The sequence below is a fragment of the Myxine glutinosa genome, chromosome 2 (assembly GCF_964187855.1).
Source record: "Myxine glutinosa chromosome 2, kmMyxGlut1.1, whole genome shotgun sequence".
In the NCBI taxonomy this organism is placed as follows: Eukaryota; Metazoa; Chordata; class Myxini; order Myxiniformes; family Myxinidae; genus Myxine; species Myxine glutinosa.
In genome coordinates, this window is record NC_136262.1 from 47,004,453 (window position 1) to 47,025,180 (window position 20,728).

At 46.9% G+C, this 20,728-nt stretch overlaps 1 long non-coding RNA gene across 1 annotated transcript in view; it reads left to right on the plus strand.

Annotated features, from left to right (window-relative positions):
* LOC144890884 (uncharacterized) overlaps positions 1–6,641 on the plus strand; it is a 28,043-nt gene extending 21,402 nt beyond the window's left edge. The window contains exons 2-3 of the long non-coding RNA XR_013622560.1: positions 4,762–4,869; positions 6,504–6,641. This is a non-coding gene — a long non-coding RNA (uncharacterized LOC144890884). The remainder of the gene's footprint in view (positions 1–4,761; positions 4,870–6,503) is intronic.
* The last annotated feature ends 14,087 nt before the right edge of the window (positions 6,642–20,728 follow it).

Sequence of the window (20,728 nt, forward strand, 5' to 3'; positions counted from 1 at the left end):
GGCTCATCTCATCATGTGCTTGTTAAAGTGGACATCTCTCTGACCATTCTCAGGGAGCCTGCTCAGCGTCGACGAGTCTGGCATTTCACTCAGGCCAACTGGCACGGTCTTCAAGCAGCCATCAATCATCTGGACTGGTCTCCCATCTCTCCCACCTCTGACATCAACTCATCCTGGGATTTCTTCCAAAGTAAATTGCTCTCTCTAATGCACAGATTTATCCCATCTCGTCTTCAGTTGTCATACCCTTCCTCCCGTCCATGGTACACGGAATCTTGTGGTGAGGCTGTTGCCCAGAAACAACTTGCCTTCGTCTCCTGGAAAGCAAATCCAACGGAAGGAAATCTCATTTCCTTTCACAAAGCCCGAAACAAGTGTGTGTCCACCCTCAGGAGAGCCAGGAAACAATATCTCTCCATTCTCAAGACCGAACTTTCTTATCTGTCTCCCTCTTCCAAATCCTGGTGGTGTCTGGTCAAATCTGTTTCTGGTGTTTGTTCCCCCTCCATCCCCTCCCTTACCTCAAACGGCTACACAGCTGACTCCGCACATGAAAAAGCTGAATGCCTCAACTCTGTGTTTGCCTCTAAATCTTGTGTCCCAAACCCATCCCTCTCTGTACCCACTGTACCCAGTCGTACCCAGCTGCTCCTGGACTCCGTGTCCTTTCCTCCTGACAGGGTGGAAAAGTTTCTGTCAACCCTCGACTCTGATTCTGCAACTGGACCTGACGGCATCAGCCCACGGGTCTTAAAATCCTGTTCATCCACTCTTTCACTCCCTCTCTCTGTTCTCTTTACCCTCTCTTTTGCTCAAGGTCAACTGCCATCTGCTTGGAAATCAGCCAACATCACGACTTTACACAAAAAGGTGCAAAAACAAATCCTAGCAACTACAGACCAATCAGGCTTCTCCCAATTATCAGCAAAGTCATGGAATCCATCATTGCTTCGGATATGAAATCTTTCCTCTTCTCCAATGACTTGATCTCTGATCATCAATTTGGTTTCAGACCAGGTCACTCTACTCTGGACATGCTGCTTCTGCTGTCTCAACAATGGATGGAGGTCCTCAATGCCAAACAGGAAATTAGAGCTGTCTCCCTCGACATATCACGTGCCTTCGATACGGTCTGGCACCCCGCTCTGCTCACCAAACTCTCCTCCTTTGGTATCCATGGAAATCTCCACGCATGGCTACCGGACTTCCTCTCCAGTCATAGTCAACGTGTGGCCCTGAATGGGTTTCTCTCATTTCCTCTTCCTATTCAGGCTGGAGTTCCCCAAGGCAGTGTTCTGGGCCCTGCGCTTTTTCTGGTCTTCATCAATGATCTCTCTGACTCTCTTGAAAATCCTCTCTATCTCTTTGCTGATGACTCCACTCTTTGCTGCTCCATTCCTCATCCCTCAGATCAGCAGTCTGCAGCCTCCTCACTCTCTGCAGACCTGGACAAAATCACAGACTGGGCAAACAAGTGGAACATGTCTTTCAATCCTAACAAATCTCACACTCTTACGATGTCTCTCTGAAAAGACCGACTGGACAACCCTCCCATCTACTTTCTGAATAATCCTCTCCAAGAAGTTCTGTCACTCAAGCTTTTGGGTCTCACTATCTGCCATGATGTTTCTTGGGAAAACCACATTTCCAAGCTGGCCTCCAAAGCCAGTCGCCGAATGGGCATCCTCCATCGTGCGAAGTCCTTCCTTGGCACACCTGAGCTCCTCACCACATACAAGGCTTTCATCCACAGCTCAATGGAGTACTGCTCTCCCCTCTGGGCTGGTGCTCCTGCCTCACACCTAGCTCGTCTTCACGCTGTTGAAACCAAAGCGTTCAGAATCATTGGAATCTCCCGCGATGACGCTATCTCCAAGGGCCTTTCACTTACTCACCGCAGGCAGGTTGGTGGTCTTTCCGTCTTCTACCTACTCCTCTCCGGCCTAGACCCCCAGCCCTGTCTGTGCTATGTCCCCCAAATATTCCTACAGGTCGCACAAGATCTGCCTGCAACCCTCTTATGGTTAAACTGCCAAAATCAAGACTCTCTGCTCACCTTCACTCCTTCATTCCTCTTTTCTCCCGCCTCTGGAACAAACTCCCTCACTCTCTTCAATCCCACTCCTCCCTCCAGGTCTTTAAAACAGCTGTTCACCACCATCTCTTATCTTCCCCAATCAAAAACCTTGATCCTTTCTACCCCTGCTAATTTCACCCCAATCCACTTTTTTGAAATACCAACTTCTTTCCTGGAAGTCCTTGGTGTCCTTGCGTTTAATACCTATCCTGCCTCCCCACAAGCCCTCTGCCTCCCACACATCTCCCGATGTCCCTGCTGTCAAATGTTGTGTTTGTGTGCTTCCTCCCCTTCTCTCACCATCTTGTCTACCGCTCCCCTTTTTATATACTTTGTTTGCTTGTTTGTTTGATTTGTTTGTTTGATAAATGTTAGCTCTTTCACGAGCCTCGATTCTGTATCCCCCCAAAAAAAAAAAAAGCCGACACTCGTTTTATCCTACATGGCCTCCATGCTGGTGATGCGGGCTTTGGTAGACTCCAGGTGATATGTAGGGATACAGATGTGCTTCTCATGCTCCTTCACTTCTTTGTCTCCAGGGACGTGGAAGCATGGATGATCAGTCGATCAGCAAAAGACCTGAAATGCTATCCAGTCCACCAAATCGTCAAGAAGTTATCTCAACCAGTCATTGAAAATATACTTGGTTTTCACGCTGTCACTGGTTGCGACACATGTTCGTCGTTTACGGGTGTCGGGAAGAAGGCCGCATGGAAAGTGTATGTTGAACATCCACACCTGCTCAAAGGTCTTGGTCGATATCGGGGCTTTAAACAGACGTAAGAGTTTGTTTGTAGCTTGTACAATGTGCCAGATCCATCTGGTGGCGTGAATAAGGGCAGGCATGATGTATTTTCCAAAGGCAAGAAATCTCTGGAAATGCTTCCACCAACAGAAGACTCGTTCCAACTACACTGGGAATGGTCCAACTATCAAGCCACGATTTGGCTGCAAGCAAGCGTTCCAGTTGCCATAGCCGAGGATCCATCTGTATGCGGTGGATGGTCAACAGGTCCGACTGGGTTGACTATTGTGTGGACTCGAATCCCATCAATCCCAAAGGCCTGTATCGAGATCATCTCCTGTGGATGTCAAACAAAATGCCGCCGGGCTAATTGCAAGTGCTATTAGACAGATAGCTCTTCCAGAAAGCTTCCTTGAATGACCTACAAATTGGGTGGGCATGAATTTTGCGTGATAATATAGATAATATTACAAGAAATGTTCAGTAACTTTTCACACGTGAGATTTTGGTGCTGTAATTAGTAAACTAGGTTTTAATTCACTATATTTGTGTGGAAAACTGGAAATATTCCCGTAGCCTGGAACAAAAAAATAGCCAATCAGAAGACGTGTTTGATCGATCATTGATAAATTAGCCAATGACAGTCGCCGTAGCTTAGCACGTGATCCAACATGGCGGCCTCCAGTGAGGAAGACGGAACGTCTTCGAATGAAGAAAATACGCATGAAAAAGTGTGTTTTATGTGCATATTTCCGTCCAAAACGTGCAAAGTTTCACCATTTTCAGCCAAGACATGGGCACGCTTTTCAGAATATGTGACGAAATGGAAGACTTTGGATGGTCCGCAGGCAAAAAACGCGAGAGACTACGTTGCTCGACACTCTGCTTCCAGCAGCGGTGCCGCCAGTGGCAGCGGCGGTGCAGACTACAGTGACAGTGTATCCGCGCTACCTGATCATGGTGGATTTCATCAGACCTGTTACGCACGCTTTACGGATGCTCAGCGAATTGAACGAACTATGAAGAGCATGAAAAAGAAAGCTGATGCAGCAGCTTCCAAAGGAAAATTAAGGCTGTAGATCATGATGTAGTCGACTAGATCTAGATCTAGTTCTAACCAGTTAGATTGTCTAGTGTTACTAATAGTATACCAGTACCTATACTAGTAGTGGTTGTCAATTTTCTTACATGGTTGATGTAGATCTACCTGCAGGCACCTAGAACTATGTCTGTGCATCCACGATTCTGCGTAAATGCACGAATACGATAGAAGAGAAGGCACAACACACATGATTATTTTAGTAACAATTTAGTCATTCAGATTCATTTAAAAATTGGCGATAAAATTGCAATGCAATGAGGATTTATCATTTTTTAAAGATGTGACCAGAAAAGCTCACAGTTTCCCCCAAATAGATTGCAAAATGCGTGTAAATGAATATGGGTGCACAGAAATAGGTGCACAACAGAAAAATGATGGTAGATCTAAAATGAAATGGCAATGTTCCCTCCAAGAAACGAAGCTCAATGTGAGTTTTTTGTTTGGATTTTTTGCATCAATGTTCTTTGGAATAATTTACATCACACAATCCTAATTTTTTTTATTTATTGAAGTTTCGTTTACTTTTAATTTTTGACATAACATCCTAGGACCTATGTGCGCAGACATATCATAGGTACCTCCATGATAATTTGATGATGAGACACATAAACCTAGTCCCCACTGCGCATCACATTACCTGACAATTACCCTTCAACTTTGTCAAGCTCTTATATGTACAAAAGTAACCGTCAAATGTCAGCACGGTAGGGACTAAATGCTGATTGCCTATACTAAGGTAGTAAGGTAGGGCCCTTTGTTTGGTTTTAAGGGGTTTCCATTTTCAATATTTTCTCTGTGTGTGTTGATAATTTTTATCTTTGTTTATTTCTTCTACAGCATCCACATCCCAAGATGACAATGGTGGAAAAACTGTTGAAGAAGATGTACCACCAGCAAAAAAGAGACGGGTTCTTCGCTCCAGTTTTGATCGACCTTCAGTGCCCGGTAGGTCAAAGTATGTTTTGCCAAACATTTGTATTCTGTGTCAGAAGAAAAAAACTGTGGTGTGCAGAGTCACCGGCAACAGAAAAAGAGAAAGCCTCGTCAGATGTTCTTCTGTAGATGCAGTACATTTGAAGCAAGCAGCAGCAGCAGCAGACAATGGGAATGAAGCACTGCTCATGCAGATAAAAGACCAAGATTGTGTGGCCATCGAGGTGAGGTATCATACCCTGCTACCGTGATTTCACCCGTTACTTAACAAAGCCAACCAGAGCAGACAACACTGGTGAAACGTCTTATTCTCAAGCCTTTGAGGTCTTCTCCAAGACAGTGGAGACCCGAATCATCAAGAACAAGGAGATCATGACTCAAAAAGCTTAATGAATTGTTCATGAAGCAGATAAAGGAAGCTCATGGAGTTGATGCACGGTCATATAAGACAGGGTATCTAAAACAGAGGCTGATCAAGAAATTCCCTCAACTTTGCTTCATCACTCCTCATATGAGGTCACAAGGTGACATTGTCTATGTAAATGACATTCCTACGTCTGTTCTTGTGGAGGAAAAAAAAGTACATCAAGAGGCAACACACACCTAAGTGAAACAGACTCAACAACTGAAAACGACACAGATGTGCCATCACAAAGATGACACTGATGACGATGGCAGTGATGATGAAGTGGAGTTACCTGTGGCACTGGAATAACTTGTTGCATGTCAACCCCCCCCCCCCCCCCCCAATTTGTGCAAATGTGGCAGAAATAAATCTTGAAACATCAATGACGATGATAGCGACAATGAACTGGAGTTACCAGTAGCTTTGGAGTAACCTGTCATGTGTGAGTACACCCCCGGAACTGTGCAAGTGTGCCAGAAATAACTGTTGTAACATCGATGAGACAATGATGATGATAGCTGATAGCGACAATGAACTGGAGTTAGCAGTAGCACTGGAATAACCTGTCGCGTATGAGTACCCCCCGCCCCCCTGAACTGTCCAAGTGTGCCAGAAATGTATGTAACTGTTGTATCATGGATGAAGATGTGCAAATGTGCCAGAAGTAACTGTTTAAGCATAGATGACGATGATAGGGATGATTAAGTGGAGTTACCAGTGGCACTGGAGGTACCTGTGGCGTGTACCCCCCCCCCCCCCTCCCCCCATGCCCCGCATTTCCACTTACAGGTGGGTTAGTTAATACTCTTTCCAACCCAATTGTCTTTTCAACCCAATATACCAGTCTACAAGCAATTGGATTTCAAAAGGAAAAATACGAAAATTCCAAATTTTTTGCATCAAACATCTCAGTTTGAAGACATTAGTTGCCGCTATGTCAGGCAAACCTCTAGCAATCTTTGCAGTCATTGGCGAGAAATTTGAATGTGTTTGTAAACAGGTCTATTGCATGATTTTATGTTACCTCATTCTCTTTGAGTTCTAAGTGTTATTTTGTTAGATAATGTACATGTACATGGATATAACGTACACATCGTATGCATTAATACATGTATGCATGTACGAATAATTTGAGCGGTCGGTTTTCGCGCATGCGCAAGGTTTGCGCGTGTGAAAAAGAGTATGTTGTTCTCGGCCCTATAGGTTATCATTTGATCCACCATTTTCCCTCCCACCCCAGATGGAGGTCATGGAATCACAGATCTGAATGGATATTGATTTCTGGGCCCACTGTCTATATGTATCGAGACAGGTGTGTACTCCAGCACGTGGCTGTAATGCAGAGAACTGTTGCAATCCGTGCGATCAAACCATGGACTAAATAACCATGGGGTTATATGTTATATATATATATATATATAATATATATAATATATATATATAATTATATATTATATTATATATTATATAATTATATATATATAATTATATATAGTATATATAATAACCAAAAATAACCAATAAAATCAAACCATGGGGTAAACATTCATGGACTGTGACATAGAAATACAATTTTGAGACGTGCGAACAGATTCGTCTATAAGAACTATGCTATTCATGAACAAAGTTCGCAAGTAGAAGTTGCATCCACTGCATCGATCAATATTTCATTTATATGGATATGAATACATGTGAATATAGTATATCAATGTAAATGACGAACTCTAAAAGGACTAAATGGAAGTATTTTCATTGTATTCTTGGTTGATTCACAATATCAATTGTGAAACCGATATTGTACCCACATTGATCGAGCATTGCGCTTCGCGATTTGGGATATCAAATCCATTTCGGGGTCAATTTCATTGCCAGTGAAGAATAATTTAATTATAAATAGTAGAATATGTATGTTATCAAACAGTTTGGATGATCAAGTTTAATAAATCATTCAAGTTTGGCAAAACGGTGTCTTTATTTTTTTTCGTTCCAGGCCTGTTTTTACAATTTAGAGAAAAACGTGTTTTTGTGTCGAGAATCTGTTAGTAATTCAATAGAATTTCAAGGATTTATAAGGCTACCAAACTTTTATAAACTACTCTACATCCTTACATGATACAGTTTTGGAAAGCCCTTGTCTTATAGATGAAAATAAAGCAGGATTTGAAAAATGGTAATTTGGGTCACCAGTGGTCAGTTTTGACCAGTATGTCCGAAAACATGCGACTTTGAGCTTGGCATCCACCCCTACGTTGTAGAGCAAGGTCTTGTGAACACAGGCGGCATGGATGCCAGCTTCTAACAAAAAATACCTACGGCACTTTTTTAAAGCACTTTTTTGCCGGTTGGCCGGCCACCGACAAGGGAGGCAGAAGAACCTCACGCCATGGTGTGTCCATGCGTTTTGCCAACGCAACAAAGTGGAGTGAGCGGATTACCTGTGCATATATTCCCTCCTTGATGCATCACAGAAGGGCAACCCAGACATGCTAGGGACCTTGCTCATATTATGCGGAGGTGGCGCAAGGAAAATATCGCATCCATGCGGTTTCATTGTGAAAGCCACGGAAGTAGGAGGGGAAACCTGCATAGCTTCCTCACCTTCAAAAAGGTTCTCCAGGTAATCCATGAATCAGGAGGCAGTGAGTTTTTAAACTCTTGGAGTATCCTAGTAGTAGTGGTAATAGTATTAGTAGTAGTAGTGGTAGTAGTAGTAGTAGTAGTAGTAGTAGTAGTAGTAGTAGCCAGCAGTAGTAGAAATAGTAGTAATACTAGTAAGTAGTAGTAGCTAGTAGTAGTAGCTAGCAGTAGTAGAGGTAGTAGTAGTAGTAGTCTTAGTAGACGTAGTAGCTAGCAGTAGTAGAGGTAGTAGTAGTAGTTGTAAATAGTAGTAGTAGTAGTAGTAGTAGTAGAAGTCGTAGTAGTAGCAGTAGTAGTAGTGGTAAATAGTAGTAGACGTAGTTGTAGTTGTAGTTGTAAATAGTAGTCGCAGCTAGAACTAGTAGTAGTAGTAGTAGTAGATAGCAGTAGTAGAGGTAGTAGTAGTAGTAGTAAATAGTAGTAGACGTAGTTGTAAATAGTAGTAGAAGCTAGAAGTAGTAGTAGTAGTAGTAAGTAGTAGTACCCAGTAGTAGTAGTAATAGTAGTAGCTAGTAGTGGTAGTAGTAGTAGCTAGCAGTAGTAGTAGTAGTGGTAGTAGTAGTAGTAGCAGTAGTAGCAGTAGTAGTAGTAGTAGCAGTAGTAGTAGTGGTAAATAGTAGTAGATGTAGTTGTAGTAGTAGTTGTAAATAGTCGTAGCAGATAGAAATAGTAGTAGCTAGCATTAGTAGTAGTAGTAGTAAGTAGTAGTACCTAGTGGTGGTAGAAGTAGTAGTAGTAGAAGTAGTCGTGGTAGTAGTAGCAAGTACTAATAGTAGTAGTATTAAGTAGTAATCGTAGTAGCAGTAGCAGCTGTAGTAGTAGTGGTAAATAGTCATAGTGGTAAATAGTAGTAGTGGTAGTATAGTAGTTGTAGTAGTAGTAGTAGTAGTAGTAGTTGTAGTAGTAGTAGTAGTAGTAGTAGTAGTTGTAGTAGTAGTAGTAGTAGTAATAGTAAATAATAGCAGTAGTAGTAGTTGTAGTAGTAGTATTAAGTAGTGTTAGCAGTAGTATTAAGTAGTGTTAGCAGTAGTATTAAGTAGTGTTAGTAGTAGTAGTAGTAGTAGTAGTAGTAGTAGTAGTAGTAGTAGTAGTAGTAAATAATAGCAGTAGTAGTAGTAGTAGTAGTAGTAGTAGTAGTAGTAGTAGTAATAGTAAATAATAGCAGTAGTAGTAGTAGTATTAAGTAGTGGTAGTAGTAGTAATAGTAAATAATAGCAGTAGTAGTAGTAGTAGTAGTAGTAGTAGTAGTAGTAGTAGTAGTAGTAGTAGTAATAGTAAATAATAGCAGTAGTAGTAGTAGTAGTAGTAATAGTAAATAATAGCAGTAGTAGTAGTAGTAGTAGTAGTAGTAGTAGTAGTAGTAGTAGTAGTAGTAGTAGTAGTCGTCGTCGACGTCGTCGCAGTAGTATTTCTCATTGCTATTTTCATCAGACACGGTATAGTTTAATATCACTTTAATTCACAAACCAGTCTTCCATCAGAAATTTAAGCTGAATGATGTCACCTGTATAAAAGATTCGCTTTTTCCTACTGATGGAATTATTTAAATGTAATCATCAATCCCTTATTTTTACTGCATAAGATGTTTCTTTGTTTATTGCTTTTGTCTTTTTACCGCTCTTTTTCGCTTGTGAATGCAACCTCAACAATAATGGGTCTACTTCTATGCAAACACCTTCCTTCCCCAGCATATCCTCAAATTGTTTACTAAATTGAGCCTGTGAAAGTCTGTTGCCATTGGTGGAGCTGTTTAGGATTACAACGCATCCGGTTGTGTATCCTCCAGGAAGCCGAACACACCAATAAAACCGCAAGATCATGAGAAAGATAAACAGGCCGCAGACATCTAGGCCACAGGATGCGAACGTAGTCTTTAGTTCGAACTCCGGAAACTCCCAATTCTATTATCCATCTGGACTTAGACTAGAGGAAGGAAAAGTGGACGAGCTGGATTCGACTCTTCCCGATGTGTATGCCAGAAGTTGAATGAAACTACAAGTATAAATACTATTTAATTAACAGTTTTTGCAACAGGCAGTTGTGGGTGTTCTCGTACTTAATGGTCGACCATGGTATATTATTTATGGTGCAATGGTAAATTTTTATGTTATGGGAACGGTACTTTTTTATAAGGGTTAAACTTTAGTTTTCATCAATCAAAGTCTGGAAGGCAATTTTTGTAAAATGTGGAAAATGTGGAAAACAATTTTAACATGAAATAAATCATACGGCCGCCATTTTGGTAATGTGCAAAGCCAAAGGCAACTTTGGAGCTGTCGTTTTCACCAATCGCCATGCCATCCCTGTAAGTTTTCCTTTCAGTGTAAAACGAGCAAAGCAAGTATTAAAAGGATCATCAAATATAGAAATGTTGGAGCCGATAGGCATTGTGGGACTTGTGAAGGCCTTGTGTAGCCTATGCCTTAGGCTTCAGGCCTCTGGTGTCAGCTTATGAGCCAGTGCAATTGGAATCTAGATCCTAACTACAGTATATAACCACGATGTATTATAGTTGCACGTAGGCAGTGGGCATGATTTTCCTTCAAAGCCGGGTTATTTTCTATTTTCTGGAGCGATCGAGAGAGTGGTCTGTGGCCTATACACTGCCCAAACGACTGCGGCCTTCTATCGAGCAAGGGCTTTTATCCTGGAGGTTCCGTGGGTCCCAGATAGTTATTATAATATTTAATGACAAGGTTGATCCTCCACTGCAGGGAACAAGAGCGGCCCAGTGTGGTTACACAACTTTCTATCACTTCCGGTTATGGACGACCACCACCATTTTAGCGCGGTGAAGTCAACACTTTCGCACCCAAGTGAACGATATTCGGGACGATTACACTCAACAAAAATTACGAACAGTATAACAGCGAGGAGTGTCGTTCACCTCGTTGCTAAAGTGTTGATTTATCTGCTTGAATTCAAGTTGGACCATGACTACGTCTATTAATTACATCCTATTGGAAAATACCTTTTAGCCATTTAGACCCATTTCGACCATTTCAACTCTTCACACCCTTTAGACTTTAGGCCCTTTTAATGCTTTCAAACCCTTAAAACCATATAGACCCTAACTACTATTGGAACATACCCTTGATATTCCTTACAGATTCTTTGGATCCTTGAGACCTGTAAAACCCTATACACCCCTGAGACTCTTTAGACCTGCAGACACGTTGACCCCCTTTAGATGCACACCACACAAACATCTATAGTCTTCTTGCAATACACACGCTATACCTTCTTCAGCAAGTAATGGGCAAGCTCCACCTACCAGTAGGGTGGCTACTCTGCTAGTTTGAATATAATTTGCATATTGGGTCACTGAATTGGTTCACCAATCAAAACTTAGAAGCATATTTTTTAAGGTCAAAGGTCAAGGTCACACACATAAAATTGTGAATTTTCTTCCTATTGACTTGGAATTTGAACAGAATTTGCATATTCGGTAACTGGACTGGTTCACTAATCTGTCCTACTGTTTTTTTAGTTCACAACGACAAAGTTTGAGCGATTGATTTCAAAAGTACCGACGTTCTACAGTGCATATCAAAAAAAAGGTAATCTGAATTCAAGGGGTTAATATGCAAAGGTTATTTAGTTTGACAATTTACATGTGGTTTACCAATTATGAGGAGATTCTCAGCTTTCCATTGATGCCTTTCATGCATCATTGCTGTCACACATGACCGAGTACATGTTCATTGAAAATGACAAGTTCAAATCGCATTTTTACAAGTTTGGCTAATCGATGCAAGACAGTTTTAAATGGACGCATTACTTGTCGACTGCCAAGTTTATTATGGAAAATTGTTAAGCTGGTCTGGTAATCGTCGGTTGCGTCATCCTTTGTTTAAGATGGGTATTTAAGATGGGCCTACAGTGTATGGGTTTAGAGACAGTCAGAGTCATTGAAAAGATGGTTCAACTTACGACGAATGGCGGACCTTCGTGGTTCCAACCTTTCACCAAACTGGAAGTTTGCAGCGAACTCATGATGCGTTCAGGGAACGTTTTCCAGAACGGGAGCCTCCAGCAGCCAAAACCATCTGGGCGAATGTTAGAAAATACCAAGAGCATGGCACTAGCCTCAACCGCAACAAGGAGAATTCTGGTAGGAGGCGCACTGGGCGATCGGAAATGAACATTGCAGCAGTAAGGCAGCAAGTTTTGGAGCATCCTAGGGATACCAGCGCAAGACGAAATGGGACAGGATTGCCTTGGCAACATTCAACCGAATCACAAGACTGGACCTCCACCAACATCCATATCGGATTCACATCTGGCATCAACTTATGCCAGGAGATTTTGCCAGGAGGCTGGTGCTTGCCAGATGGTTGATAGCACGTTGCGAAGCAGATGTCAATTTCCTGTGGTATCTCGTTATCGGCGACGAAGCTGCTTTCGCCGTGGACGGCAAGGTCAATACCCATAATGTTCTTGAATATGCACCGACAGGACAACCCCCGGAATTTAATTTTGACACCAACATGAATCGACAAAAGTGGACTGTTTGGTTGGGACTTTGTGGAAGTGGTCAGGTGATCGGACCATTTTTCTTTCAAAGGAATGTCAATGGTAACAAGTATCTGCAGATGATCAATGATGAAGTTTTACCGCAGCTGGAGGAGAACTTTGAGTGACAGGTTCATGGTGTCTTCAGATATCTCTCGTGGGCCCAAGATGGTGCCCCAGCACATCGTCTTATCGCTGTCCGAGATCGACTGAGGGAACTCTTTGGAGACCGAGTCATCACCCTCAACCATGCAGTGGAATGGCCACCAAGATCACCTGACCTCACACCATGTGATTATTTCCTTTGGGGACATTTAAAGAAAAAGGTGTTCGTAACTCCTCCCCGTGATCTTGACGAATTGCAGGGCCGTATTCGACATGAAGTGGATGCTTTGCGCAATAACCCGGCTATGGTGAGACGAGCAGTTCAGGGCATGCTCCGCCCCTGTGAGCTTTGTGTTGAAAGGGGAGGTGGACATGTTGAAGGTGTGGGTGCATAAAGGCCAATCATTCCTGAGAAACGTACACATCTGACGTTCATTTTGCACCAATTATCCTGACTTGCATCGATTAGCCAAACTTGTAAAAATGTGATTTGAACTTGTCATTTTCAATGAACATGTACTCGGTCATGTGTGACAGCAATGATACATGGAAGGTATCAATGGAAAGCTGAGAATCTCCTCGTAATTAGTAAACCACATGTAAATTGTCAAAATAAATAACCTTTTCATATTAACCCCTTGAATTTGGATTACCTTTTTTTGATACACACTCTATGACCGCTTGTTTGTTTGTTTGTCTGTCCACACATAATGTATTAAAATAGGCCACAAACGCCCCCTGGTGGTAGCTAGTATCACACATTATCTTTTTTTCAACTGAGTACCTCTATAAAGTATGTACAATTAGAATGTGAGTATGTCGATAAAGTACGTAGAGTATTACTAGAATACAAGTACGTCTGTAAAAGACGTACTTTTACGAATGTGAGTATGGCTATAAAGTACGTGATACTAGGAACGTTTTTCCATAACGTATGTTCTATTTGAACATTCATACGTCTATAAAGTACATACTTTTGGAATGTGACTACGTCTATAAAATACATATGATTGCAGCGAGTATCTATGCAATATAACCGAAAAGATCTGTTCTGTAGGAACATAATCATACGTCATCAATGCATAATCTACACACCACACAAAACAAGTCCCGGCGGGGGTTTGCAATTTCTGATGTTATATTTTTACGGCATAGCCCATCGGGCAGAGCCGTCTAAAACAGTGTTTGTCCATCCGTATGTATGTATGTATGTCCCCTCAAACGTATACCAATCAGAGCTAAGAATCTGGTCACATGGCAGGGTGATGTGATTATGTCTGATGTCATTATGGCGGTGCGGTGGCTGACTCTCCACACACCGCCATTTTGATTTATATGCCGTTCATACCAAACATATCGTCAAACCTGTCATATATCACAATCGCGATGCTCTACCTTTACATTTTTCATACAGTGTGAAACAGAAACAAACCGATTGTTAAAATGACCATCAAATATCGAAAGCATAGATGTTACGTCTCTTCCAACAATACCATGCATATAGGCCTTAGGCGTTATGACGTATCTTCGGACCGCTTCGGACAAATTAAGCCCAGGTTTATTAATATAGTAGTGTATCGTTTCAGTAGTATCGTTTTCGTAAGAATAATAATAATAGAGTAAATATATCCATAATACTTTGATCCCAATGTCGTGAATGGAAGGTTAATTAATTGAAGCGGTGTATGGTTCGTGATTGGTGATAAGCGTTGTTCGGCATTAATATTAATAACCGAGGAAGTAAGGAATTCACCTCGGTTTTTCGATAGTAATATCATTTTCGAAATAATGATAACGTAACGTTAATATTATAGTAAATCTAATCGTAACACTAATCCCTTTGTAGTGATTGCAAACGTACTGGAAGTTAAAATATATCATCTGCTACATATTAAAGTAGCGGCGGTTTTGTGTCCGTTACGTCATTACGTCATTACGTCGATGATGTCATTACGACGGCTGACTGCACCGACCGACATTTGAATTTACAAGTATACCCGCTCATTGCGGGAGTGGGCAGGAAGGGCCATTCATCTTTGGGGTAAAGAGATTACTGTAGCGGCTACCGCTGGGTTTTCACAATCGCCTTGCACCTATCAAGGACGCGGAGCGATCACCATGCCGGGCTCGTCCAGGACGCCCGGGCAGGCTCGCCCTCAACTTGCCAGGCCGCAGCCAGGACGCTGGGCCACGCCCCCTCTCGTCTTTCCTGGGCAAACGCTCCGGGATAATATGTATATATATTGCTGCCCGATAAACGGGCTTTTCAGAGTGCCTGAGTGTTTGGTTTGATTAAAGCAACTCGGATGAATTCCAGCTTTTTGTCGCGTCCATTCTTCCGATCGACGTGGGAGCCCCAGCTCCTTCATTGGTGACCTACCGACATGGACACGGCAGTCGCCCTTAAACTACCTACCTTCTGGGAGGCTCACGCGGCGGTTTGGTTCGCACAGGCGGATTCCCTGTTCGCCCTGCGAGGCATCACGGCCGATGACACCCGCTTCCACCATGTGGTAGCAGCGCTCGGTTCAGCCACCGCGGCCCGTGCCCTGAGCCTCCTCGAGAGCCCGCCAGCCGCTGACAAATACGGCGCGATTAAGAAGCTTCTCCTCGACGCTTTCGCCCTCCCATCGGCGGAACGCGCACGGCGCCTGCTCGACCTGCCCGAGCTCGGCGACACGCGCCCTTCCGAGCGAATGGACTACATGCTTTCACTGCTCGGCGAGCACTCTCCGGCATTCCTGTTCCGGGAGCTGTTCCTCCGTCAGCTGCCTAACCCGGTACGCCTCGCCCTGGCAAGCACGACGATCACAGATCCCCGGGCCCTTGCCAGAGAAGCCGACAAGATCTCCGCCGCAGGACAGCGCATCGCAGCGGCGACATGGGACCCACCGCCGTCCGATGCAACACCCATGGCGCCCGAGCACCCAGCACGGTCGACGACCGAACTGCCGACGCAATTGGCGGCCGCTACCCCGAGCCGACCACCTCCAGCACGACGACCGGGGCCTCCACCTGACCAAGCGTGGTGTTACTATCATGCCAGGTTCGGACAGAAGGCCCGGACATGCCGACCCCCGTGCACCTTCGGCAGGCCGGGAAACGGCCGGGCCGGCGTTCATTACCAGCCATGAGCACCGGCCACACGGGCAACTTACTGTTCATCACGGATAAAGCGTCCGGACGGCACTTCCTGTGCGACACCAGCGCCCAACTGAGCGTCATACCCGCCTCTGACCAGGACAGGCAATCCGCGGTTTGCGGCCCCTCCTTGGTTGCGGCCAACGGATCGACCATCCGCACCTTCGGCCCGCGCAACGTCACCCTCTGCTTCGGCGGCCAACGCTTTGCTTGGACGTTTGTAACCGCAAACGTGCCCATGGCTCTGCTAGGCGCCGACTTCCTCTGCGCACACGGACTGCTGGTGGACGTCCAACGGCGTCGTTTAATCAACGCCGAAACCTTCAGCTCCCTGGTATGCACATTGAGCAGCTCCGCGCCGACCGAGCTGGCATGCGCCGTCCCGGCGGCGAACAAGTTTGCTCGCCTGCTCACGGAGTTCCCGGCCCTCACGCGGCCGACGTTTTCGGCCGTCGCAGTACGGCATGGGATCGAGCACCACATACCAACCACGGGCCTGCCGGTCTACGCCAGGGCCCGCCGCCTCGACCCAGCCAAGCTCGCCGTGGCGAAGGCCGAATTCGACGCGTTGGAGCACCTCGGCATCGTGCGGCGCTCCGATAGCGCGTGGGCCTCGCCACTGCACATCGTGCCAAAGCCGGAGGGTGGATGGCGCCCGTGTGGCGACTACCGCCGTCTCAATGACGCTACCACCCCCGACAGGTACCCGATCCCGCATATCCAAGACTTCTCCGCCAGTCTGGCGGGACGGGTCATTTTTTCGAAAATTGATCTCATACGGGGATATCACCAGGTACCTGTCAGGGCGGCCGACGTCCCTAAAATGGCAGTCATCACGCCGTTCGGCTTATTCGAATTCTTGCGGATGCCGTTTGGTCTCAAGAATGCGGCTCAGGCGTTCCAGCGCTTGATGGACGGCGTGCTGCGTGACCTGCCGTTCCTTTTCGTTTACCTGGACGACATCCTCGTCGCCAGCACGTCCCGGGCAGAGCACCTCCTCCACCTCCGAACACTGTTCGGGCGCCTCAGCGAGCACGGCCTCATCGTCAACCCGGCCAAATGCCACTTCAGCACGACGGCCGTTGATTTTTTGGGCCACCACATCACCAAGAACGGGGCCGTGCCGCTGCCAACCAAGGTCGAGGCCATCACCACGTTCCCACGTCCCCGCACCATAAAGGCCCTGCAGGAATTCCTGGGAATGGTGAATTTTTATCACCGCTTCGTGCCCCGCGCTGCTCAACTCATGCGGCCCCTCTACGAAGCCCTCCGGGGCAAGCCGGCCAAGCACGACATCGCCTGGTCCGCAGCAATGGATGCGGCCTTCCAAAGCTCAAAGCGGGCCCTCGCCGACGCAACACTGCTCGCTCACCCGGTGCTCAACGCTCCCATCGCCCTCACCACGGATGCCTCCGACTACGCGGTGGGCGCCGTACATGAGCAATGGGTGAACGGGGTTTGGCAGCCACTCGCTTTTTTCAGCCGGCAGCTCCGGCCGAACGAGCTCAAATACAGCAGGTTTGACCGGGAGCTCCTCGGTCTACACCTGGCCGTCCGCCATTTCCGCCACCTCCTGGAGGGCCGACCTTTCACGGCGTTCGTCGACCACAAGCCGTTGGTTTACGCCATGGCCAAGGTCACGGAGCCGTGGTCGGCCCGCCAACAGCGCCACCTCTCCGCCGTGTCGGAGTTTACCACGGACATCCGGCACGTCGCCGGCAAAAACAACGCCGTGGCCGACTGTCTTTCCCGGGCCAGCGCGAACGCGGTCCACCTGGGCGTGGACTTTGCGCTTATGGCGGCGGACCAAACCACCGACACCACGGTGCAAGCCCTCCGGGCGGCAGACACGGGCCTCCGCCTGGCCGACATCCCCTTCGCGGACACTGTCCTGCTCTGCGACGTCTCCCAAGGCCAGCCTCGCCCCATCGTGCCCGTCACCTGGCAACGCCGCATCTTCGCCTCCCTCCACGGCCTTTCCCACCCGGGCCGGAAAGCTTCCCAGAAGCTGGTGTCGGCGCGATTCGTCTGGCACGGCCTTCGTCGGGACGTCCGCGATTGGACCAGCACCTGCACGGCCTGCCAACGGGCCAAGGTCCACCGACACACCCAGGCCCCGCTGGCACCTTTCACCGTGCCCGAACGACGTTTCGACCACGTCAACGTGGATCTGGTGGGCCCCCTCCCCCCGTCACGGGGGTTCACACACCTGCTCACCATGGTGGACAGGACCACCAGGTGGCCGGAGGCCGTTCCCCTCGTCTCCACCACCACCGCCGACGTGGCGCAGGCTTTCATCACCACCTGGGTCGCCCGCTTCGGCGCACCGGCGGACATCTCGTCAGACCGCGGACCACAGTTCACCTCCGAGCTGTGGGGCGCGGTCGCCCGCAACCTGGGGGTCAAGCTCCACCGTACTACGGCCTACCACCCCCAAGCAAACGGGTTGTGCGAGCGATTCCACCGCTCCATGAAGGCCGCGCTCATGGCCGGCCTTCAAGACGGCGGTTGGGCCGACCGGCTGCCGTGGGTCCTTTTGGGCCTCCGCACGGCCCCCAAGGAGGACCTCCAGGCATCCACCGCCGAGCTTGTCTATGGCCAGGCGCTACGCGTCCCGGGCGAATTCGTGCCCGACGCTACCAGTCCCTGGTCCGCAGCTCACCAGCGCTCGGACCTCCAGGAGGCCGCCCGACGGTTTGCCCCCGTGCCAACATCCCACCACGGTGACCCCCAGTCCTACGTCCCCCCAGCACTTCGCACAGCGGAGTATGTTTTTGTGCGTCACGACGCACATCGGGGGCCACTCCGGCCGCCGTACGACGGGCCCTTCCGTGTGCTGCGACGGGACGACAAGTCGTTCGTCATCGACATCGGCGGCAGGTCGGACCGGATTGCGGTGGACCGCCTCAAGCCGGCGCACGTGGACGTCGACCACCCACCACGGGTGGCCCTTCCGCCGCGCCGAGGCCGCCCCCCGTCCACGGTGCCCCCCACTCGACCGCCCACCACCACACCGGACCCCCTCCCACGACCCGCCAGGGGTCGCTTCGGCCGGGTCATCAGGACCCCCCTCAAATTGACCCTGCCGGTGCAAGTCGATTCTGGGGGGACGTGTGTAGCGGCTACCGCTGGGTTTTCACAATCGCCTTGCACCTATCAAGGACGCGGAGCGATCACCATGCCGGGCTCGTCCAGGACGCCCGGGCAGGCCCGCGCTCAACTTGCCAGGCCTCGGTCGGGACGCTGGGCCACGCCCCCTCTCGCCTTTCCTGGGCAAACGCTCCGGGATAATATGTATATATATTGCTGCCCGATAAACGGGCTTTTCAGAGTGCCTGAGTGTTTGGTTTGATTAAAGCAACTCGGATGAATTCCAGCTTTTTGTCGCGTCCATTCTTCCGATCGACGTGGGAGCCCCAGCTCCTTCATTACAGTCAATCTCTGGTCGGGTCTCAAGAACATTGGGTGGGTGTTCATTTACCAAGTTTATTGTGGAGAGATCGCCAAGTGGTTAAAGCATTCGAGCAAGCACTCCATGCAAAACCGTTAAGGAACGGCTGGCTTGGCAAGCGCTAGCAAGCTACTTGGTAAATGAGCACACCTCCAACCCTTGTGGGGTATATAGATTACAGTAGATCTTCCCACAGTTCTGTAAGGAAAACTTACCTCACGGATGTTGTGATTCCTCCAAATTTCTTTGTTTGTTGTTATAAACAGCATTAGTGACTGTTTAAAAAGCTAATCATATGTGTTTTTGGTTTATAATATTTTACAAGCCCAGCTACGCCGCTGATAGACTTTTGGTCTTGTTTTTAATGAAATTAATTTTTAATTAAAAGCTAGTTATTAATTTTTATACTGTAAAAAACTAATGGAATATAATAAATATGCATCGTATGAAAAATGAAAAGTTGGCATGTCTTGGACTACGTATCGCGTGTTCCATTCGTAGAAATTGTTGAACACCCCTCGTATAAAAGGGTTAACGCAGGGGCACTGGAAGATAAGTTTTCTATTGAAAACAGAACAAGAGATAATATGAAAGGCTAACAAAGCTCTTTTCAGGGTTTTTTGCCCTCCATTATCTGCATCCCTTCCACTGGACACACGTTGCTTCGTGATTCCTGGAAAGCAAATGGATTTGTTCAGATTAATAATAATAATAATAATGCATTTATTTTATATAGCGCTTTTCAGGAAGCCCAAAGACGCTTTGACAGAGTGCAAAACATAACGCATAGCAAAACATAAAGACAATTGCAAAAAAAGAAGAATCAATAGGGAAATATTCAAAGCACAAAGGAGGGAGAAGGAGAGGAGATAGTCAGGGGTTAGATGCTGTGGGTTAAATGTTGAATGCAGTGTTGAACAGGTGGGTCTTGAGTGATGTTTTGAATGTGGTGAGTGAGGAGGAGTCTCTGATGGTGTGAGGTAGCGAGTTCCAGAGGGTGGGAGCAGCGATGGAGAAGGCCCTGTCCCCCCAGGATCTAAATTTGGTCCGGATGGGGGGGGTCAGGAGGTTGGTACCAGCAGAGCGGAGGTTGCGGGTGGGAGTGTGTCTGGAGAGGAGGTCAGCCAGGTAGGATGGGGCCAGGTTATGGAGGGCTTTGTAGGTCAAGAGGAGGATTTTGTACTGGATTCTCTGGGAGATGGGGAGCCAGTGAAGCTTGTAAAGGACGGGGGTGATGTGGTCACGGGTCCGGGAATGGGTGAGTAGACGGGCAGCGGAGTTCTGAATGTATTGGAGTTTATTGGTGATTGTTGAGGGTGAACCATAAAGGAGGCTATTGCAGTAGTCCAGACGGGAAGTGATGAAGGCGTGGATGAGGGTTTCTGCAGCCACAGAGGAGAGGGATGGACGGAGACGGGCGATGTTTTTCAGGTGGAAGAAGGCTGTCTTTGTGATCTGTTTAGTGTATTTGTCGAAGGAGAGGGTTTGGTCAAAGATGATGCCAAGATTCCGGATGTGAGGGGAGGTGGACACTGGGAAACCGTCGATGTTGAGGGCAAAGTTATGGGTGGACTTGGTGAGCGTTTTTGGGCCAATGATGATTATTTCAGATTTAT